Source organism: Antechinus flavipes, chromosome 1, assembly GCF_016432865.1.
Source record: "Antechinus flavipes isolate AdamAnt ecotype Samford, QLD, Australia chromosome 1, AdamAnt_v2, whole genome shotgun sequence".
Taxonomy (NCBI): Eukaryota; Metazoa; Chordata; class Mammalia; order Dasyuromorphia; family Dasyuridae; genus Antechinus; species Antechinus flavipes.
In genome coordinates this window covers 509,954,090-509,978,996 of record NC_067398.1, presented here as the reverse complement: position 1 = coordinate 509,978,996, position 24,907 = coordinate 509,954,090, and the positions used below count along the sequence as shown (strand labels likewise).

Here is a 24,907-nt window from a genome sequence, read left to right as displayed (position 1 = left end):
AGAATTAATCCTCTTTGAAACATAGCCATTGCCTCTGAAAACATCTAATTCAGAATAGTTAACCCAAAAAATGAACGTATTCATTACTTAATAATATCAGTGAAAAAAAAAAAAAAGAATCCCTACTGATAGAATTCTATTCCAATACTTAGGTACCTTTTGTTCTCAAAGTTTATTCCTGCAAAGAATATTCATAATAATTCCTAAGAAGTTGAAAACACTTTGTGTATGAGCCCAGAAAAACCTTTTCGTCACATATCTCAGGAGCAATCTAACTAATGTCAAAAGAGTTCAAGATTATCCAAGAATTACCTATCAGTTAATCAGTTGTTTTAACTACATCTTCTCATGAAGATCATCTCTTAATATATGGAAAGAGTTGCATTGGTGGAGGAAGTACCAAGACTGAAGAAATTCTGCATATCTGAAATATTAAAATAATCAGATTGGTAAAGTAAATTGTATCATATTGAGATGTCAGAGAATGCTCTCCAGATTTCAATTATCATCAACTGTTAAATATATTGCCAGTTACATTAAATTTGAAATTTAAGTTTAAAGAATTCATTTACATAATTCATATCTGCTTTTGCAGTGGTATCGTTTTTAATAAAATAATATAGATCGTATTGTACTGCTTCTGCCATAATTAGATTTATAAGTAATTTTAAAAGTAACCAATTGCTTTGCACCAGACAAAATAAGGGTAAAGAGACATAACATGATAGTGTCTTTTTTTTTTTAACATATTTTTACATCATGTGTCACATTACATTATAGAATAAGAAGCTTTTGGTAGAAACTCAGAAATTAAATCATTCCCATTTTTTTAAAGACCACAATATTGTTATTGCATTATATTCAATCTTCTGTTATTCTAATTATTCCATTATTCCAAAACAATGCCAATTTTTAGCATTTTAAAATAATTATAACTGTTCTAAACTGTAGCAACTAAGATTGTTATACAAATGATCAGACTAAAGTGTCTGTAATGAAGGCTTAATTATCTCTTTATTGGACTAAAAACTAAAATGAAATGACCAATATAGATGAAGAAAACAGATGAAAAATTTTGAATATTTGAGGTGCTTAAATCAGTTTTTCTTCTTTTTTTTCCTAGGCTCAACATGGGAGAAGACATTTCGTCAGATTGGCTTTGAAAGGTAACCAGATGTATTCACTTCAAAGTTTTAAGAGTGATGCAAGAATTAATTTGCTCATTTAGAAAAAAATACAGTCTATTACATGGGAATGAAACTTACATAGATGATTTGGGCCACGTGTTCTTTCATCCTCTTCTTTCTTTCTTTCTTTTTTCCTTTCTTTTTTTTTGCTTCTTTCTTCCTTCCTTCCTTTCTTTCTTCCTCCCTTCTTCCCTTCCTGCCTTCCTTCTTTCTCTCTGTTTTTCTTTCAAGAGACATAATCATGATCTTAAAATTAATAGGTGATTAAGTCAGGATCTGATGTGACTATAAATACCTCTAATATCTTATCCATTATACCGTATGTCCACTTATAAGAGACCATAATGAAAATGATATTTTCATACAATTGCATATTGTATGAATACATACAAATACAAATGGGAGAAGATAAAATTAAGAAATGATATGTTTAAAGTAAAATATAAAGATTTATTTATTTATTTGGTTTAATTTAGTTATTTAATACTTTTGATGTTTACACACTTATTTCTGTAAATTGCAATAGTCTTATGAAACATTATCCTGATCTATTTAACTTAGCTCTAGTAGTTAATAATTAGAACTCGTTATATGATGAAATTAAGAGCATGTTAAATTACCAAACTATGAATCCTATTTCCTTTCTTCCTTCTTTCCCGAGTTTTTAGTTTTTAACCTTCTATTCATTTTCCCTAAATCATTTCCCCTCCCTATTCATAAGTCTATGTGAAGCCCTATTTTTTCCCTAAGAAGTTCTATGTTAAGACAAAAAGAATAGGCTCAGTATAAGTTTAGTTTGTATCCACATGCATTTTCTAAAAATATGGATATGCAGCTTAGGGATGGCATGAATGTATATCTCTAGGTTTTGGCTCAACCTTTTCCAAAGGAATCTATAATTTCCTCTCTGAATGGAACAAGAGAAGCTAGTTACTTGTTGCTTGCCTTGATTATGGCTATTGAGCTTGACATAGATTTCTCATCTTCCCCAACAGGGAATCTAGGGGTATCAATCTTGTTCATAACAAAACAAAGGACTGTTTCCTAGTCCTTCCTTAACTTATTCACCAATTTGGTTTCTTCACACCAAACTGGTTGTAAAAAGGCTATTACAAATAACAAATAGAGAGTAACCCCATTAATCCAAGGAAGCAGCAAACTGAAGTTTTAGAGATTAGAATAAGCCAGACAATATTCAGGAGGAAAGGTCTTCTCAATGGAATCAGAAATCTCAGTTCAACCCAAGAGAGAGGCTTTGATTTTACTGAAGGAGTAATCCCAAAATCTTTAGGGAAATGAAGTAGAAAAAAACTTCACAAGACTCTTGAAGAACTGGCTTCCCTTAAATGTCTGAAGCTTAAGACTATGATATGTCTTCAAGAGAATATTTTGAACTGTACTGGTTTCTCTTGCTGGCTTTGGCACCAATTCTGTCTCTTAGGAAGATCCACAATGCAGCCTCAGAATTCTGTCAATTTGGACTCATTAGTAGGTCATGTATCCCTTCCTAATACTGCATCACATAAAATACCCCAAATTTCAGTGGAAGCCCAATTACAATGCCATCAATTACAATGGCATCCATAGCTCTCTTCCTTCTTTTCAAATTGTTTATTACTCTCAAGGGTTCCACCATTCTTTCTCTAAAGAGCTGTGAAAATTATATTCCTAAAGCTGCAGTCTGGCCATGTTATGACCCTTTCAATAAATTCTGGTCACTATTGTATCTGAGGTCAAATATAAATTTTCCTGGTTAACATTTAAATTTCTTCAAAACCTGGTCCTTTCATGCCATTCTGGTTTTGCTTGGGTGTCCCTGTTTATGATACCCTGTCTTGAAGACTGGCTTTAGTGGTACATTCTATGTAAACACTTTTTTCATCTCCTCACTTAAAAGTCTCTCCTTCCTTAAAAAAAAAAAAAATTAAAGTCTCTCCTTACCATAATATCTTATACTCCTTTGAATATATTCTTTATTTACTTATGTGCATATTGTTTTATCCATTAGAATTTGAATGCTTTGAGGCCAAGGACGATTTCTACTTTTACCTATCTCTAGAAAAGTGCTCCCATATAGTGGGTACTTACTAAATACACACACACACACACACACACACACACACACACACACACGATATATACACGTAGAAGGAAAATTATTGAAAATTAGCAAATAATTTTAAAGTCTGTTGTTTTCTAATGGCACTTCAGGATTAAATTTAGAAAAAAATATTTTTGTTTATGTCTATGAATAAAATAAAAGACTATATTAATAATTGTTAAATTTATATGGCTAAAGCTTACAGGTTCTACTATTATTCTCACTTTACATATAAGGAAACATAACCTCAGAGAAACTAAGTGACTTGTCTAGTGCCACACAGCTACCAAATGTCTGAGGCAAGAATCAAACTTAGGTCTGCTTAATGGAAAAAATTATCACTCCCTCTACATGTAATTGCTTTTTTCTTCCTGCTTGTGGCATTTCCTTAGTTTGCTTTAGCTCTGATCCTAATTCAGTCATCTTGCTTTTAATTTACACTAATACCAAACCATTGTAAAGAGTTAATCCTCCCAGCAGACTTTTTTTTTTTATTTCACAGTTACTGCTTTATTACAATAAAGTTGATCTTCATATTGAACTCCTATCCTGTGATTAAAATTTTTAAGTCTTTTTTCAGGCTGATATCATGTCAATCTTAGCTAAAAGCATCTTTCTATACTTCCTGAAAAGACAAATTGACTGAATCCATGGTTATATTAGCAAATGTAGAACAAGATCAACATAATCTTTAGACAATTTGACCATGCAATTTGATAAGTAGCATATTAAACTAATCTCTCCAGAAACATTTTTTGGGCCAGTATTGAAATTTCCTTCTATTGTAATTAGTATAGTTCTAAGAGCAGCTTTTTAAAAAAAATCCACTTCAAAGAGCTCATTGTGTCCAATTATTCTTCTGAACCATCCTGGAAAACTGACTTTTTGTGTGTGTTGATTAAGATAGTGCCCAGGGGCATGTGGTAGAAATTACAAATACTTTCAAATGTGTTCTTTCACCTTAAGGAAATAGAGAACTAATCTCTATAGTTCTTATTTACATTGTTTATAAGATAAACATGAACAAGTCTCTAGAGAAAAATTCCTTATGGGGCTCTGCTAGTATGTCACCAGCCAACTGGTTGGACTGACTTATTCTTTCTGAATAAACTGTTTTTAGCTGAAATAAGTTACTTTCCAGATAGATCTGTGGTGAAAATAATAACACATTCACATAAGGTTTTAAGGTTTACAAAATGTTTTCTTCACAACTAACCTATGAGGTAAGTAGTACAAATATTATTTTTCCCATTTTACAGATGGGCAAACAAGCTCAAAGACGCTAAATGAACTGTCTGTGTTATACAAGTAATATATGTCATACCTGAGAACAGAACTCAACTCACTTGATTTTAGCATCACGTCTTTGTCTCATCTCATTGCCTTCAAACACTATACAATTTTAGAAATCCTTTGTTCCTAACTAGTATATTATAAATATCAGTTTTGCTATTTTCTACTTAGGTGGCATTGGATAAAATCACTTAACCTCTGTGGAATTTAGTTCTTCATCTGAATATGAGAGGGTTGGATGAGACAGCCTATATTTTGCCTTCTATGTCTAAATCTGTGATCCTATAATTGCTTCCTGAGAACTGTCTTCTCCTTAGAGGAAGTTTTTCCTGAGAATGAACTTAACCCCTTTCTGAATACATTTGTTCAGAATTTATATAATATCTTCTTTTAGACAGAAGGAGGCAGGGATGATGAGAAAGAGAGGTAAAGAGAGAGAAAAAGAAAGGAACAGAGATTGAAAAGAGGAAAGAGGAAAGAACAGACCAAAGGATGGAATAGAATTTTGAGCTTTCTTCTATGTTCCTCAGTCTTGTTGCATGACATGACTCCTTTTTTCTCTGATAAACCCTGCTTAAATGGCTCTTTCTCTCATTTAGTTTAATCCCTGAATACATAGATTGACCCTTGATTCATTTCATCAACAAGTAAAAGAAAATAATAGTTTTGTATCAAAAAGTCTAGGATATATTTTTAAACTAAATGGGATGTGAGGCATGTACATATTTCTTGAGGTTTCTGTTGCAATAATCATTTCATTTCAACAAATTCTCACAGATGGAACTATATTTCCTTATTATCTTATAAATCTTAAAGAATCACTTGGGGCACTTACAGGTTGTGACTTGTCTGTGTTAAACAGCGATCTATGTCAAGGACACCATTTGAAATCAAACAACTATCTTGAACTATAAACACAAAATCAGATGATATTCTCCCTAGATAAAAAGGGAATTTTCTTATAAGTAGTATAGAAAATCCCAGGTTTAGTTGAAAAGGAAAAAAAGATATTAAAACAAATTCTTGAGATTCAGTGGCTACATCTTATTAGCCAAGAAAGAAAAGCAAAGACATGCCTAAGATCTCATAGACATGACTAATAGCTTGAGTTTGGAAAACATTCACAAAGAACATGTATCAGAACTGAATCTTAAAGGAAAACAGTGCTTCTTCTTACACAGAGTGCATTCTGTGCTTGTGGGATAGATAATTCAAATGCAGGGGCAAGAAATGTTCATTGCTATGGACAATCTCCAGTACAACAGTTTTACTGCAGTGTAAAATGTATGAAGGAAAGTATCATTAAGCAAGGTTTAAAAAGATATATTGTAGTCAGACCGTGAAAAACTTTAAAATCCAGACTAAATATTTGGGTAGGGCTTTAAAATTTTTTCTTCAAAATCTTCTCCTGTACGTTTCAGTTGAATCTCTAAACCCTTCTAAACTAATGAGTGAGTAATGCAGGGCTTCTGAAAGTTTTCATGTATCATGGACTTCTCAGACAATTTGGTGAAGCTTTTGGACACCTTCTTAGAATCATATTCTTATATGCATAAAATAAAATATGAAGTATTACAATGGAAACCAATTATACTGAAATATGGTTATCAAAATATTTTTAAAACAATGTCACAAACACCATATTAAGAAACTATACAATTGGGGATAACTTTTTTCTTTACTTAATATTTTTATTTTCTCAGTTACATATAAAACATTTTTTACATTTGTTTTTAAACTATGACTTCCAGATTCTTTCCCTTTCTCCCTACCTCCATCCTCCTTGTGAAGTCATGTGAAGTTTTGCAAAACATTTCCATAAAAGTCATGTTGTAAAAGAAAACATAGATCACCACCCCCCCCAAAAAAAAAAAAACAAGAAAAATGAAGTTTATAAAAGCATGTTATATGTATTCAGACATAACCAGTTCCTTCTCCGAGTATGGATAAAATTTTTTCATCATAAGTCCTTAGTAGCAATCATTGATTATTGCATTGCTGAAAATAGCAGTCATTCACAGCTGATCATCCCACAACATTGTTATTTCTTTGTACATAGTACATATCACTTTGCTTGAGGTTAAGGAAGACATTTTAGGTTTTTCTGAAAGCACTCTACTCATAGTTTCCCATAGAATAACAATATTCCATCATAATTATATACCATGATTTATTCAGCCTTCCTAATTGAGGGGCATCCCCTCGATTTCCAATTCTTTGACCTGAAAAAAGACCTACTATATTTTTGCACATATAGGTCCTTTTCTTTTTTTTAAAAAAAAAATCTCTTTGGGGATTCATGCCTCATAGTGTTATTGTTAGATCAAATGATATGCATGATTTTATAGCCCTTTGGACATATTTCATATCTTTAATCATTTATCAGGTGGAAAATGACTTTTTTATATAAATTTGACTCAGTTCTCTATACATTTGAAAATGAAGTCTTCATCAGACTTCAAAAAATTTTCCCAATTACTATTGCTAACTATATTTCTCCCCCATTTATTTATTCCTTTTCCTTTCACCCAGACCCTCCTCAAAAGTGTTTTGCTACTGACCACCTCTTCTCCCAATATACCCTCTCTTCTATCACCCTTCCCCTTCTCAAATCACCTTCCTTTCCAATTTTCCTGTAGGGTAAAATATATTTCTATATTCATATTAAGTATATATGTTATTTCCTATTTGAGCTAATTCTGATGAAAGTAAGGTTCACTTACTCCCCCTTGGTTTCTCCTTTCCCTCTCCAACTTAAAAGCATTTTCTTGAGTCTTTTATTGCAAATAATTTATTCTATTTTACCTTTACCTTTCCCATTTTCCCAGTACATTCCTCTCTCAACCCTTAATTATATTTTATATTATATTATATTACTGTCTTCTTTTAATCTGACTTCCTTTTTCACACTTTCTCTTATTGTTTTCTGCCTTTTACTTCCCTGATTAGTAAAATAGATTTGTATTACCAATTGTGTGTGTGTGTTTGTGTGTACTTTTCTCTTTTGAATATATTTAGATGTGAGTAATGTTCAAGTTTTGCTTACCCCTCACCATTTTTTAATATTGTCCAACATAATTTACCCACACCCACACCCTCTTTCTATATAGAATCTAACTTCCACAATAATGATAAAATTCTTAGAAGATACACACATACACATACACACACATATATATGTATGTGTATGTATATATATATATATATATATATATAATATTTATATACATATATATATATATAATATTTATATACACATAATTTTTCCATCTAGGAAGGTAAACAATTTAATCTCATTAAGTCCTTTATGATTTCTTTTTTCATTTTTACCTTTTTATGCATTTCAAATCTTATATTCAAAAGTCAGATTTTCTATTCAACACTGGTCTTTTCACCAGAAATGCTTAAAAGTCCTTTGTTTCAAAAAATGTTCACTTTATCCTTTAAAGGATTATACTCAGTTTTTCTGAGTAGATCATTCTTAGTTTTAAACCCAACTCTTTTGCTTTCTAGAATATCATATTCCAAGCCCTTCCCTTCTTTAATGTGGTAGATATTAAATCTTGTGTGATCCTAATTGTAGTTCTATGCTGTTTGAATGGTTTCTTTCTGGCTGTTTTTAGGTATTTTCTCTTGGATCTGGGAGTTTTGGAATTTGGTAATATATTTTAGAGTTTTTATTTTTTATTACCTAGGTTAGATGCAGGTGATTAGTAGATTCTTTCAATTCCTACTTTGTTCTCTGGTTCTAGGATAGGCAGTTTTCCTTGACAATTTCTTGAAATGTGATATCTAGTGATGTTTTTCTTGAATCATGGCTTTCTCCTAAGCTATTTTTCAAATCAGTTGGGTTTTTTTCCAATGAAATATTTTATATTTTCTTCTATTTTTAATTCTTTTGACTTTCTTCTTTTTTTATATCTTGTGGAGTCATTGGCTTTCACTTATCAATTTTTAATTTTTAAAGAATTATTTTCTTTAGTTAGCTTCTGTTTTTAAATTATTATTTCTTCAGTATTTGTGACTTTTTAACCAACCTGTTAGTTCTCTATTCATGATTTCTTTCCTTTATTTTCATATCATTGCCTAATTTTTTTTCCTTTATCACTTTTATTTAATTTTGAAAATTACTTTTCATTTCTTCCAGGAATTCTTGTAGCACTTGTGTCCAGTTTATAAGACACTGCTTATAGCCATTTTCAGTTCATTATTTATCTTTCTGAGTTTATGCCTTGATTTTCCTTATCTCTGTGATAGGTTACTTTATCTGCTCAATTTCTTCTTTGTTCTTTCTTCATTTTTCCATCCTATTTCTTTATTTGGAATTTATGCTTTTATTAGTCTCTATGCCTGATGTGGGAAGGAGAGGTTCAGTCTTAGTTTCAAGGCTTTATCCAGTTCTGTTTCCAGAGCTAGTTTGAGAGGACTGGAAGTTTTCAATGCTTTCAATGTGGCATAATCTAGGGAAATATGTGGTCACTGCTCTCCTGATCCATATTCTGGTCCTCACTCAGGGAAATTCCCTGATCCTTTGGGATTATAATTGATACTGACATTCAATATCCTTGATCCCTTGAGAATAAAAGTGATGTTGCTTCTCATTGCTTGTACTCCTTCTGGACCAGAAGTGCTCCTTCCTGCCCTTGAAGTATGACTTAGAAGTGAGTATAGCTAATGGCCAAAGAATTCCTGGTCCTTTGTCAAACTCTAGAACAAACATCTCCTGTAGTCTCTTTCTGACCAATTGCCAATTCCTCTTACAATCTCTGCATTGGAAGTTCCCAAAGATTGCTGCTACTTTTGTTGCCACTCCATCTCTATGTCATGGATTTCTCTTTCCAAACTCCTAAATTGTCTTGGGCTGGAAAAATGTCTCACTCTGACCTTTTCTTGGCTCTGTCACTTCAGAATTCAATTTGAGGTTTATTTTAAAGTTATTTGGAGGGGAATTGTTGGAAGGGTTTAGCTGGGTGCTTTTTTTACTCTGCCTTTTTGGCTCTAGAAGCCTGATTTAATTCTACTAAGAAATGTATTGAATAGTTTATAAATATACTTTACTATCTACATAATAGGGAAGATATTCTCAAGATACCTGAAGAAAGGCAAAATTCAAAAATAACGAGGAAAAGTATCAAGGATGAAAGAGTAGATGAAAATACCAAAGAAGAGTAGAGAAAATGAGCCAGGATTGGATTTTTATGACCATTCAACTATTTCTCCTTTTTAAAAAATAATACCATCTCTGATTTTTACAGTGAGTTAATATATTCTCATTTTTGAAATATCTTAAAATAAATATCTTATTGTTTTAAAAAATATATTCATTTCCACGTTCAATTTTTTTTCTGTATATGCTTGACTCTGATCAATTTTTTTTCCTGCCCTCATGTTCTTTAGAGTAGTCATGTTCTCTGGTTTAAGTTATTGAAATAAATGTCATCATTCCCTGTCATCATTGATGAGAATAAATTGCTACAAAATATTGATAAATTTCCATTTTCCATATGTTTTTCTATTTCAGTTTCATTTAAATGTCTTTTGATAGGATTGATCTATTTGACTCTCCTAAAAGATTTTCTGCAGATTTTCCTCTCCTGTGCTATTTTGTTTTTGTTTTCTTATATTATTTTTCTTGTTGTTATTCTATAAAGTGTTTTTGCATTCTGTGGACACTTCTTTCTATTTATCAAGGAAAGATGTGTTAAAAAATATTTGAGGGGACATTTTTCTGATGATAAATTTATATTATTATATTCATTGTTTCAAGCTAAAATAGCCATGTGAATGAGATCCACACTCGAGAAATAGTGCTAAAATGTTCATATGAAAATCAAAATGTTAAGAAATTACTTATGTTTAAATTATTAAAAACAGTTAGAGGGACATCTCATTGTACTGATTTAGCAGAAAAATTATCTTGGAATACTAAGTATAGATGGACAATGAAAATGGACAATGGAATTTAATAGTTAAAAGAAGATAAACTAGACTGCATTTGGGGAAATTGAATTTTCAACAATGGGTAGTTGTTCCCTGGCACAAATATTAACTTATGTACCTACTAATATTTTCCTTATTAACCTATATGACTTTTACTTAAGGCACACAAGAATTTCTGAATGGGCAAAATCAATTATGAATGAAGAAGTAGGAAGGATACTTCTAAGCATAAGACTGTTGATATTACTAATGAAGACTTATGATAATAAGAAATGATATCATCTAGGAAATATATGAGAAACTAAGTGAGCCAGTTATGCAGCAAGAGCTTAAGATGACAAAGGGGCACTTGAAGCATTTTTCTAAAGTGAAAAGCTAAAAATTTTAGAGGGCGACTACTCAGATATTAGGTGAAGCAGTTATGGTGAATTCAAAGTAAGAAATAAATAGAAACTGAGCAAAATAAGAAGATCCACATTGACCAGGACCCATATCAAATGTATAAAAAATATTCAAAAAATGTATTTAAAAAATCAAATGTAAAAAAATAAAAAAATTTACTCTGTTGAAATATTATATACACTATTTCTCCTGCTGAATTATTATCTCTTTAAGAGTATTGTTATCCTCATAAGTTACCTAAGAAATCTGAAGCATACAGAGGGAGAGGTTAGATTACTTGCAGCAGATCAGATTAGCTGTAGAATGACGACTACAACCAAATCTTCTGACTCATAACAAGTGTTTTTTATTTTTTCATGATGTCTTTATTATAGTTACAAAAGGAATTATTATATTTTATTACAGAAATGTAAACATAATTATAATCAACAACTTCAGTATTTCATCTAATGAAATACTGCTGAAGTTTGGAACTGAGTATTTCATTTTGTTTTAAAATCTCTGGTGATTATTACTATTAATGGTCCTTATATTGTCAAGCCATTCAGTGGCTTGCAGATTTGCAGATAAAAATGTTCTTTGGACTTTAGAAAATGTTTAAAAGTGTAGAAACAATAATGAACTTATGTGGATAGTTATTATGAATTTACAGTGGGAAAGACTAATGTGATGGCACTTTATTAGATATTTTCAGATTTAATCTGTTTTTTTTTCTTTTAAAGAGAATTACACTTAAATCTTAAAGCAATTCAGTTCTTCAGGCAGCTGTAAAAATTATTGATGCATTTGTTACTGTGGTCTTCTTTGTAGTTTACTACAGAATTTAAAATCTAGAGCTTAGGTCTTAAGAAGAATGGGAAGCTGGAAGGGACAGGACAGAGAATTGAAGAGAGGGAGAACCAGGGATGCTGAAGACCTAGTTATGCTCCTCACCCAGAACATTGGCAAGGGTTAGAAGATCTCTAGAGTTGTTGATTGAAACAGAGAAAGTTGGATGAGGCTCTAACTCTAAACCCAGGCTCTTTCCAGACTACTCTTTTAAATTATCTGTTTAAAAACACATCCAAAGCTTTTTATGCATTGTCCTCTTTTCTAAACAACCTTTTGTATTTCCTATTTTTTTGTTTTTAAATTCATATACTTTTAGAGTTTTCTGCAAGTGGGGCAAGCTTATGCATCTAGAATGTTATGGACTTAGCAAGGATTGTAATAGCTAGGAAGCAATCTTTCAAAAAAAAAGATAGCCATTTAAATCTATAAAGTCTAGTATCTACCTATTTAAATTGGAAGACCTTTATCTCTAGTCATTTTCATATAATAATGCTGCTGTGTAGTAATATGGGAGCCACTTGCCACTGGCTGCTGGAGGTTTAATTCAGACCTGTAGAATAGATCTCTTCATGTGAGAGGATGATGATGATATAAGGATATTGAGAGGCAGTTGTATTCTCTGACCTCTCTCTTCTTCCCTCTTGCTTCCAGTTTATTTCATTCCCAATCCACAAGCAACAGCTACATAAGTAAAAGCTACTTTACAATTCCTTCAAGTGTTATGATTCACAGCTGTGGAGGGGGTTGGAGAATTGACCTGCCCTTTCACTTAGACATGGTCCTTAATAATTTCCTGTTTTTTTTTTTTTGTTTTATGGAAACATGATTATTTTCCCCCCACAGCATGGTCAGTAAGTTTGTGTATTAGCTGTTATCTGAATGCACATGCTAAGGCATCTGAGTCTGCATTCTGGCGAATGCCAACAGCACTATAGCAGGTGTTGAATCTTGTGAGATATCATGGAGGCAAACTTTTAAATGGAGAAGAGGATTGTAGTTAGTATAGGCATTTTTCATAAGTCTCCTCTTTCCTCTTGCCTCCAATTTATTTCATTCCCAATCTACAAGGAACATCTGCTTTAGCAAAGGCTGTTTTGCAACTCCTTCAAGTGTTATGATTCACAGCTGTGGAGGCTCTCGGGCCCAGACTTGGTCTTAGTGGAGGGGTGAAGGAGGCAGGAGATTCAGGAGGATGGTCAAAGATGGTGTGTCTTTATTTCAAATTCTCTCATCTCTTAAATACGTTGGTATGATTACATCATTATAGCACACTAAGTATGTGCCAACTAGAGAATCATTATATCATCACATCACATTGAGCCAGGTGCTAATTATAGTAGTATTACATCACCACAGCACACTGTGCAAGTGCTGACTATAAGCACCCTGCTATTGATATGTAAAGGCCTCTGTTTGCTGTAAGGATCACTTGCTTCAAGTAGAATACAGGTGATCACCTCCTCCTTGACTTCTCAGGAAAAGTAAGAGCCTTTAGGGGAGATAGGGAGCCAAACCAGACATTGTCAGCAGGTTCCCTCTGGGCTGAAGTATCTTATAACTTACCCAGAGTTCCCCTATTATCTGTGGCCCTCTGCACAGCTGTGCCAAATGCTCACATTATGAGTTCATATGACAAGATAATTTATCTTATTCTTACCCCAGAAGGATACATATGGTCTCAAATAGCTAATAATCTATGTCTTAATCTTCCAGGACTTTAACAAAAAAATAATTTAGCCAGTAGGCAAGTATTTTTCATGTATCCACAAGACACAACTGGTCTACTATATTAATTAATCAATTAATATCATCAATGTTCATAATTCCTTCAATATAAATAACAACCTATCCATTCTTTCCCATTCTGTGACATTCTTATCTATCTTTCTTCATAATTGCTCCAAATAGAATCCAAACAACATCCAGTACAGCTCTAATCTAGATTTTTTGGAATTTCATTTGTATCAATAGTATGCTGAATATGTCTGTCCAATTACTAACTGGTGATTACTAGGATTGAATTTAGCCTTATTCATTCTTCAGCGTTCTGTCCATAGTAACCTCCATCTCCCTTAGGAGTGGTTCTGGAATCATTCTCAAATCAACTCCAGAATAATTATGTTGATTTACTCCCCTACAGCTCCACTCAAGTTCCTATAATTTTCCAAACCAAAATATCTCAACCAAACCACTACTCTCCAATATAATTTATGTTCCCCTTTGTGGATATAGGCTTCTTGAGGGCACAGACTATCTTTAATTTTATATCTCTTACTGCAGTGATTAGAAAATAATAAAATGTTTTCTTTCTTTTTTGTTTCTTTTCATCAGTTATCTCTCACTTTTTCCACAATATTGGCCACCAATGTCACCATTAAATATATTTTTGTTATCCTTTATTTTCTTATACCTAAAACATCATTGGAAATTATTGTATGAAAACTCAAATTCATTATTTATTTCTTCAAGAGATATAAAGCTCGCAATATTAAAGTGTGAATTTTTTTCTTTGTTTTTACTTTTCTTGGTAATAAGATTTTGATATCTCTTCCTCATCACTTTCTAAATGCACCTCTATGATAAACATATATTGCATTCTCATTTAACCTTTAAATATTTGTATGTATTCTTATCCATATTGATCTAATATATATTGTAGGATAGCAATCATATGTATTAGAATGTTTCAAATAGTTACTTTAGTTCTTCAATAAAATGTAATTTTATCAATATGTATATACTTTCCAAAGATGTGGATAGTGGCCTTTCTATGACATAGCAGAGAGGTTTATGAATTTCTGTGGACCCTCCAAAAAATTACCTAGTATGCCTTTCTGAACTTCTCTGATAGTCCTCAAAGAAAAGCACTGTTTTTGATACTTTCCAGTTTGGTTGACCTAATAGTATTGGTGATTCACTTGCATTGTGCACAAGGAATCATATCATACTAAGCATCCAAGTAGGATTTTACAATCCTTCATTAAAACATTTTAGCTAGAAGAAGAAAAAAATCTGATTTCTAATCCCACTCTTCTCTGTTTAATCTAGAACATTATAATTAGAATAAATAGTCTCTAGGTAAAAAAAAAAAATATGACAAAGATCAGATTCTAGGTATGTTCCAGTTTAGAAATTGGCTGGCTGATTTTAATTACCTTGGCACCTTGTTGAATGAAACATTAGAAGTATCAGCATGAAAGCTTTAATTTTTATTAGTGATCAGGGGCAGCTAGGTGGCGCAGTGGATAGAGCACCAGCCCTGAAGTCAGGAGGACCTGAGTTCAAATCTGATCTCAGAAACTGTCTAGCTGTGTGACCCTGGGCAAGTCACTTAACCCCAATTGCCTAAAAAAAAAAAAAAAGAAAAAAGAAAAGAAAAAAGAAAAAAAAGTTTTTATTAGTGATCTATACAAATGAGCTGTAGAATAAATCACCTAAAAATTTCAAAGTTTAGTGTGGACAGCATGATGAATATACCACAGCAAAATCATGCTGTTTGATTTGTAGGCAAAGCATGGGTGTTGAGTCAATAAAATGTAATTTCAGCAAAAAATGTGTGTAAAGGCAGATATTTGCTAACTTATAGGCAGAGATTCCATATTTCTCATTTATTTTGCTTATTACTCATTAATTTTTTAAAAATAAAATCAGCTTTTTTGAAGCTAATTATGAGCATTTACTTCCTATAGTTCAGCCCTTTAAGTGCTATGGTTGGGGACAAAAGCATCTGTGCTTGCAAAGAAATATGAATTATATCAGGATGTTCTAACAGTAATCATGAGAAATGTGCTTAAGATAGAATATTGTTTTAGTGGGCATTAGAAAAATTTAGGCAATGAAGTAATTACAAGAAAAGTGAAGTAAATATTTTTTTTTCTCTCGTCACTAAATATACCCAGGATAGCACTAAGAGCTACAACAGTCTTCAAGAAGATATTAAACAAGTTAAATAGTTTAAATACTTCTATTGCCAGAATGGAGGCCTTGTGTGAATTCAATTCAGATGTTCATTTTCTTTTTTCTTTTCCTTTTCCTTCTTTTTGTTTTAAATGTCTTCTTGTGTTTGCTACACATTATTTTTATGTAATAGTATATAGAATCTTTTGTCAGTAGCCATTTACCACTCTCAAACTCCAGTCAAATGACAAGGTGAATTCACCACACCCATACGCACACATCCACACACGCACACACACACACACACACTGATTTGTTTCGACTTTTCTCTACTATTCCTTCACTTCTCTATCACCAAATAAAATGATTCTTCTTTCGCCTATTCCTGTCTTTCAGAGATATACATGTATACATGTCTGGAATGAACTAAATCTGAGGGAAATTAAAGCTGTACTAGCAACCAGGCTAACTTGGTATAGCAACATCACTTTATATTTCTATTTAACTACCATATTAACTTTTGTTTAAATATATGTTTAGTTTTTGTCCTATCAAAGCAGTATGAATCAGAAATTTATTGCTTAATCCTGTGGGTATAAAAATTCCTGTGTGATCATTCATTGTGTATTAGGAATAATACAAGTTGTAAACAGGCAGAAAGATTAAGGGAAGTTGTTGCCTATAAAATTTTTTTAGTTGGAAAAAGAATATCACTATAATGCTAGCCAATAGGCCAGATGTACAAAGTTGTTGTTGGAATTTTTTCTCTTCCATCTTTCAATTCCTACTTCTGGTGTAGAAAATGAAATATTTATTATTAACATTTAAAATGCTTATTTAGAGTGATAGGAAGCAAAACAAAGTTTTTTCATTACTTTGAAAATACCATTTCTTTGAATGTAAACTGTTTGCAGTTTTATTTTTCTTCCTGGGCTATTTCTACCTTCTGAATCCAATTCTTCCTGTGCAACAAGAGAACTGTTCGGTTCTGCACACATATATTGTATCTAGGACATACTACGACATATTTAACATATATAGGACTGCTTGCCATCTAGGGGAGGGAGTGGAGGGAAAGAGGGGAAAAATCGGAACATAAGTGAGTGCAAGGGATAATGTAAAAAATTACCCGGGCCATGGGTTCTATCAATAAAAAGTTATTATAATTAAAAAAAGAAAAAAAAAAGAAAATACCATTTCTTTAGAGAGAAGAATAAAGGCTAGTGAGTTTATTGTCCCACAATGAAGGAAAAGTATTTATTTGATAGGGTTTTTGAAGAGAGAGAACCTTTTGAATCACTTTACATCACACTGGATACAAAGTGTATTGCTTAGTATTCTTATAATAAAGATAATAAAGCAGAAGTAGTTTTCTTGCATATAACATATTTACACACACATTCAATTATCCTCATATGTTGTAATATACAAATGAACACTTTATCTTTTGGTTTTCATTTGTAGAGAACATTCTCACTACATATTATGATTTCCTATAGTCTCTTTCTTTCAGGAATGGAAAGAGAGAGATATATAAAAACACAAATAAGAAAAAGCTAATCTATCCATAAGAAATAATGGATCATGGAATATTACTTATTTAATAATGGAGTTAAAGGGAAAGTAAAATATTTCTATAGCATAAAATAATAACTGACAATTTTCTATTTTTCAGTTACAAATAGATTTATAATAATTGACAAAGATGATCATCTATCAACCAATATCCATTTACTAAGTGTCTAGTTCATTCCTGATAATATTCTAAGTGTTTAAGACACAGTGACAAATGAAATAGTTCTTGCATTAAAGGAACTTATATTCCATTTGGGGAAACAACAGGAATACATATATGTCTATATAAAATAGGCACACAATAAAGACAAGATATCTTGGGTAAGAGGAGTCACTAGAAGCAAGAAGGATTATAAAAGTCTTCATATTGAAAGCAACACTTGAAAGCTGGACATTCAAAAGCCATATGCCCTGTTTAAAGACCAAATATTGGATGGTATCTAAAATCATAAATAATACTTTGCAAATATAAATTGATTCTCTTTTGTAATCTAATTTCTAGAGTTAATGTTTAAATACAAACTTTTTTGAACAATCAACAGATATTTAAAATTTAATAGATGTTAGACAATTTTTCCATGTCATTGGAATATTAATACAAAAGTGAAATAGGTCTCTACTCTCAAAGGGCTCACATTTTCCTTATGGAAAACATGGTCACAAATAAGTAAATAAACACATATTAAAAATAACCATATGTTGATTTAAAGGAACATTTTTAACTTTTGGGAATCGAAATGATCCTAAGCAAACTTGGCATTTGACCTGAGCCTTGGCGGGAGCCAAGATTTCTAAGAAGTATATGTAAGTAAAAAAAAAAAAAGATATTCCACAATTCAGAGACAACCTGAGCAAAGGTGAATATATGGGAAATGGAATGTCATATATGGGCAGAAGCAAACAGGGTGGTTAAGCTTAGTTTGGGTATACACAGAGAGTCCTACATAATCAATCTCTAGCTAGAATATAAATGACTTTAAGCATCAAACCCAGGAATTTGTATTTTATTCTAAAGTTATCAGTAAACCATGAAGTTCCAAAGTGGGGAAATGGGGAAATGACTATAGTCATGAAACTGAGTCCATGATTATGTGAATATGCTTGCATTTTCTCAATAATACATTTTCTCTGAAGCTACCAAGTTCAATAGAGGCTATCATGTGTGGACTCACTTCTGATTCAAGCAGGAACTACTTGGTAACTATCACATAAATAAATACTTAAACATGTTCATCATATGATGATTGCTACTATTCAGTAAAATTGGAAAAGATTCCATGAACTTGCCTTACCATTTTCTGTTAATAAGGGGTGCATTAGTATTTGTAATAAATGTCCTTCAATCGGCATCATTACATCATTATATATCTAGTCACTTAAAATATGACAAATAGGAATCTTTGGGCTTTCCACTATCAAGAATGGAGAAATAAATGAAGATTTTTGATCAAGAAGAGCCTGTTAACTTCTAAATATCTTTTAAGATATAATTCAAGATTCTGACTACATGAAGGGTTAGAAGTGCTTACACTAATCAATACCTCTTATTTTAAAAAATAATGAACTTGCAAAAAAGAACCCACCATAGGAACTTACCATGGGAACAGAGAAGACTGGGATCCATCTTTAAAGGAGGACATTGAAGTAAAAACAATTTTTTTTTTGATGTAAAGGGCTGAAACTCTTGAGTCGTTGCACTGAGGTTGGTTCAAGCACTTGAGGCTAACTACCATGGATATGTGCGTGGGGAATGGCCCTTCCCACTATCCTGTGCTGGCTCGATAATTGGTGTATACAGAGAATTGTAGGAGGGACTAGGGGGCAGACTAAGATGAGCCAGGGTCACTTTGGCGGTAGACAAGGAAGAAGGAGCTCACGGAGATTCTGCTTCCATTCCCTTCACTTCTACCCCTAAAGACCAAGAATAAAGACTAAGGACTTTTGCTTATCCTGACTCTGGCTGATCTAAGGTATCCAGGGTACTAACACAGTCAACACAGTTTCTATCCCAAAGAGTAACAAATAATGGTACCCTGCTCAGACAAAATTTATAGAAGAATTCAAAAAAGAATTTAGAAATCAAATGAGAGACACTGAGGAAAAATTTTTTTTAAAATAAAAAAAACTATCCAAGAAAAACAAGAAGATTATGAAAAAATGTTAACCAGCTAGAAAAGGACATAAACATTTCAAAGACAAAAATAATTCTTTAAAATTAGAATTGGTCAAAGGAAAGCCAGTGAAGCTTTGAAAGACCAAGATTTAACAAAACAGGTTATATAGAATGAAAAAAAAAAAAGAACAGAATGTGAAATATCAAATAAGAAAAATGACAGATCTAGAGAACAGATCACGAAGAGAAAATATAAGAATAATCAGGCTGCCTGAAAGTTGTGACCTTGACACAATAATGCAAGAAATAATCCAAGAAAATTGTCCTGGAATGATAAAACATGAGGAGAAAGTAGAAATCTGTTTGTATCAAAAAAAAAAAATAGAAAAAATCCAACAATCACCACCTCAACAAGATCCTTTTTATTGCCAAATTTCCAAATCCTTAGATCAAAGAGAAAATTTTGCATGAAAACAAGGGGGGAAAAAAATCAAATATGCTGGAGCTACAATTAGAATTGTGCAGAATTTGTCAGTAGCCACAATAAAGACTTCAAATCCTGGAAAAAACATCTACTGACAATCAAAAGAACTGGCCTAAGGCCAAAACTATTACATCTAGCAAAATTATATATAATATTAAATGAGGAAAAAATGGACATTCAATGAACTTACAGATTTTCAGGACTTTCTATCAACCAAACCCAAACTTAATAGAAAATTTAACATGTAAGAGCCAATGGCAAAGATCAATTTCAATCATATTGTTTATGAGGTTTTTTTTTTTTTTTTTTACTAAATGTATAGCATATGTTTAAGATTGACATCAACAATAGGGCAGCTCAAAAGAAAGATTGAGCAGAGGTAAAGTAAAAATCGTAATTATGTCATACTGCAGAGGCATTAGAGAGGAGAGAGAGGGGGAAAGATAAGGGAGGTGTAATGTTTTTGGTCATTTTCTGGAGGTCTTGGTAGTAGCCTTCCTTTCAGTTCAGTAATCACCACCAGAGTAGCCAGGGGTTAAAGTCTAACTCCTTTATTATTTCTTTCAAAGTCTTGTTTCCTTTTCTGGGGCCCAGTCTTTCTTAAAGGACTTTCTGGAATTTTGGTTTCAGTGGAGAAAATGCAGGAAGACAGTGTGAAATGGGATGAATGAATCTGAATTCAAGGGCTTGGGCTTCAGCCTCCAGTCCACTTGTCTTCCCTAGCTCTGAAGCTCACTGAGGCTCCCAGCTTATATGCTCTACACTGAGTATAAACCAATCATTATATCACTAGGAAACCATTATTTGTTGTAAGATTAAATCAATCATACTGAACTTAGAGAACCATTAATCACCATGCTAAACTAGATAACCATTGTTTCATCAATTCCACTGAATGAGCACCTTGTAAGAATCCTTGTTTCAAGTTCAGAGTTCTGTCTCATAACAGGGAGGGATCCCATGGATAGCGGGACATTAAGTAATAGCAAGGCAAGTTTGAAGCAGAATTAAAGCAAATGATCAGCAAGGATAGAAAAGATGTGTGTGTGTGTGTGTGTGTGTGTGTATCTATATATCTATGTATATATATAGATATATATATACACACATATGTATATAAAATATTCTCTTTCTTAACTATAGCCTGCTTAAAAGTTGTGGGGAGGAAGAAAGGGGGCAAAAACAAAGGTGCCTAGCAGATAACAAAAGAACAGTTTCTCTTTTACTAATATGCACTTTCTTGAACTGGTATTTTTTGTTATATATTTTGAATCCTTCTTAATGTTCTGCTGGGACACATGATAATCATTTCATATTGCTTTGTTTTCCTTTTCTGTTTTCTTTTTTTCTTATTTTGTTTCTTTAAATAAAATAAATTTGAAAAAAAGGCAACGGGGTATACTCAATGGAGTATTAGACTGGGAGTCAGAACTGGGTTAATATACCACCTTAAATTCTTGCTAGTTCTGTGACTCTAAGCAATGAACTCAAAATCTTTTACCATCGTAAAACAGATATTATAATAATCCTTACTTCACAGGTTATTCATAGAATCAAATAATATAGTATATATAAAATATTATATAAATCTGAGCTAATTATTACTAAGCAGGATGTGTTTGGGAAAATTGCATTTTTATTTGTGTATATTTATTCAGGAAATTCAAGTTTTAATAAAATGTCTTATTAAAAGTAATTTTTATTAATAAGATGTTTGACTTACCAAAATAGTTCATAAATACGTTCCATTGTGAAATAATCATCACATTAACTTTGAAATATACTAAATGTATGAATTTAAGCATACATTTGCCAAACTCCAGGAGCAGAACATAGGTAGCCAAATGGGAAGTGAATAGTATTCTATTATCAAATGTTCCTAGGCTACCTACCTTTGTCTTTCATATCAGGGATTTCAAATTTAAACATAAATAATATTTAATAACTCTTAGCTGGTACAGTAAGTAGAGTACGAGATTTGGATTCAGGAAAACTCATCTCCCTGAGGTCAAATCCAACCTTAGACACTAGCTATTTCAGTGATCTTGGGCAAGTCACTTACTCCTGTTTGCCTCAGTTTCCTCATCTGTAAAATGATCTGGAAAAAGAAATGACAAAACCATTCAATATCTTTGCCAAGAAAACTTGAAATGGGGTCATGAAGAGTTATCATGCCTGAAAATAACTAAACAACAATCTTTGAGAGCTTGAATTTTTTGAATCCAGAACAGTGAGAGAAGTAATTCATTTGGACCTCTATTCTATTTCAACCATTATTAATCAATTTATTAGACTCATATTAAAATTCTGTATATGAGGCCCCAGAGGTGTGAGCTGTAGATTCTAAGTTCACTTACTTAACTATAAGAAGTTAATTAAAGGCCCTTTGCCCTTGTTTTGCCTTTGTATGACATGCTGAGTATGGCAGAGATCACAACTACATGGAAGGTCCCTCAAATATTTTTGTACCTCCAGACCAATCACTTGTTCAAAGGGAGCAAATGACTATCTTATGACCACTTAGATCACTGATTGTGATAACCTGTATCATTTCCTCCTGTCCAAATTAAGGAGAAGTCTACCCATTTTGTGTGGTGATATCCTTACTTTCCCTAAATTGTGACCCTGATGATATATTATTTTTCTTATTCAATGTAATTATTCTATATTGAGGAGACACATTTAGTCTTTAAAAATAAAGCCCTGAAGGAGGAGACATCTCAGATCATGAGAAAGATCTGAGATCTATTTCATTAGAGGGGTCCATGGATCTTTTCATAATGTGCTATTGGTTCAGACTTCTATCTCAGTCTCTCTTATTTTAAGTGGGATAATTTTAATTCCCGGATCAAAACCAGTGTAGTTAATTGAATATTTTCACCTTGATTCTATGATTTCTTGCACTAAAAATGATAACCAGTGAGCAAATAGCATCATTATTTCTTTGTTTCTTTCTACGTGAAAGAAAAACCAGAGAGTACAGAGTACACATTTCTCTTTGTATCTTTTCCTGATTAGCTTCTCATTTTGGAATCTTATCATTCCTAAAATTTGTCAGTATCATGAATAATAAGAAAAATGGTTAAGGCATGTAAGTTTTTCATATTAGAAAATGAATCAGAAAAAAAGTAACTAATCCTGAACATATTTCTCATCTGACCAGGCATTATATAAGCTGTAAAGTTGTGGGAGGATGCATTTCTCATTGCTAATGGAAAATACTGATCATTTAGTAAATCAGCAAGATAAAAAAGTATGAACATTGAATTAGGTAAGTCAGAGAAGCTTCTGAGATGAGTAACAGCTTCAAATGGCATATACCACATGCTATTTATTGATCTGCTTGCCATAAACAGAGAGAAAATTGTTTTTAGTCAGTCATCATGAGAAATGTTTGGGTTTGCACAGTTCTCTGTAGTCTGATTTCACCAGTAGGATATATTTATTTAGAATCTGACCAAGTAATCTAATTTATCATTAGACTGAATGTGATTTCAATAGATTTGATAATTTCTACATTAGAACAATAATGGAATAAAACTACATAGTATAGTGAATTGTATACCCAACTAGGAATCAGAAAGTCTAGTTTAAATTGTTAGATGATCACTATCATGAGAAAACTCATTTTAAACTTCTTGAAGAAAATGCTGGACTCAAATAAGAAGTAATAATAATCCTGTACTATCCCACTAACTGATCATCATTAGGATATATATTTTGAATTTTTTCTGAAATGCAGAATAATTTGAACAAAGTTTTTCATATACTTGCTGACTTCTTTAATTGCAAAACAACTGACTAGGATTATGAGCATAGTTTACATCAAATAAAATCTTTTTCCTCTGTGAAAAACTCATTGACCTTCAAGAAGATAAAGTCAATGTACTTAGGTTCATTATCACCACACACTAATCACATAAACATAACAGACCTCTCATATCCAGTCAAATGTAAAAATTACTGAAGTAACAAGTTTCCTCTGGGCTAAACAACACACCACAGCAAACTTGGTGATATAAGATCAGTAGGTATTGGTTCACACACTCTATCTTACTAGTCTTTCTGTAGTTAGTCAGATGCTGCCAAGACACAAAATAGTCTTATCAAACTTCCATAAATTCATTGCCTCTCTGAAAGTTAAGAAAGCATATTGGATACTACTGGATACCAGAATAATATGCCAAATTGTTATCTCTATTTTTATAGAAAAGAATCCTGAGAAACAAAATAGAAAGGAAATATAGTTAACTAGAACATATATCTGCTAAATTTCAATCAATAGATGAAGAATAAAAAGAAAGGGAGGAGGTAGCTATGAATAGACATCTAAGCTCAGGTGATTCTTAGAACAATATTAGTTGACATTTCTGGAAATAGAATGGACTGCTTCCATTTCTCAAGGCATTGAAGAAGATGCTGGACGATAGTTCTTCTGCTATGTTAGCCTATTCCTCATCATATATATCTATACACACATATACATACACATACACAACACACACATATATATATATATATATGTGTGTGTGTTGTGTATGTGTATGTATATATATATATATCATACAAATCATAATTAATCTTTATGAAACCTCTCCATGATCTTTTTTTCCCACTTGTCATACAGTTGGCACCCAGGGTCCATGCATTACCCACTCTTCTGTGTATCCATTGCCTACAGAAATTCTGTTACTTAAATCTCTTGAGGCAGAATGTGCTATCACTCTAAGGAGCAAATCCCTGAAATGTAATGTTCTAATCTAAAAGTACCACCTCGCACCACTGAAACAAGAGTTCTCATTTTCTGCTTGTTTCAGTCCTTCCCTTTATCTCCTTGCCTATTTTCACATAGGCTTTCTTTTTGAGAGACTTATTTTCCCTTAACTGCTTACAATTGACTTGATTCAGATATATAACTATTTTATCTCTTATATTTTTCATCTCCAGTTTTTAACTGCCCTTACCTTCTATTATTTAGTGCCACAGAAGCACTGATTCATTTGGAGATAATGTATAAGGTTTAATACTTGAAGTTTCAGACATTTCCCCACCATCACTTTTAATTAAATTCTGCTTTTATCTTT

At 32.2% G+C, this 24,907-nt stretch overlaps 1 protein-coding gene across 1 annotated transcript in view; it reads left to right on the top strand.

Annotated features, from left to right (window-relative positions):
* Window positions 1–1,129: 1,129 nt before the first annotated feature.
* Window positions 1,130–24,907, top strand: part of PIEZO2 (piezo type mechanosensitive ion channel component 2) — a 271,682-nt gene continuing 247,904 nt past the window's right edge. The window contains exon 1 of the mRNA XM_051973830.1: window positions 1,130–1,166. The gene's annotated coding sequence lies outside the window, so the exon portion shown is untranslated. The remainder of the gene's footprint in view (window positions 1,167–24,907) is intronic.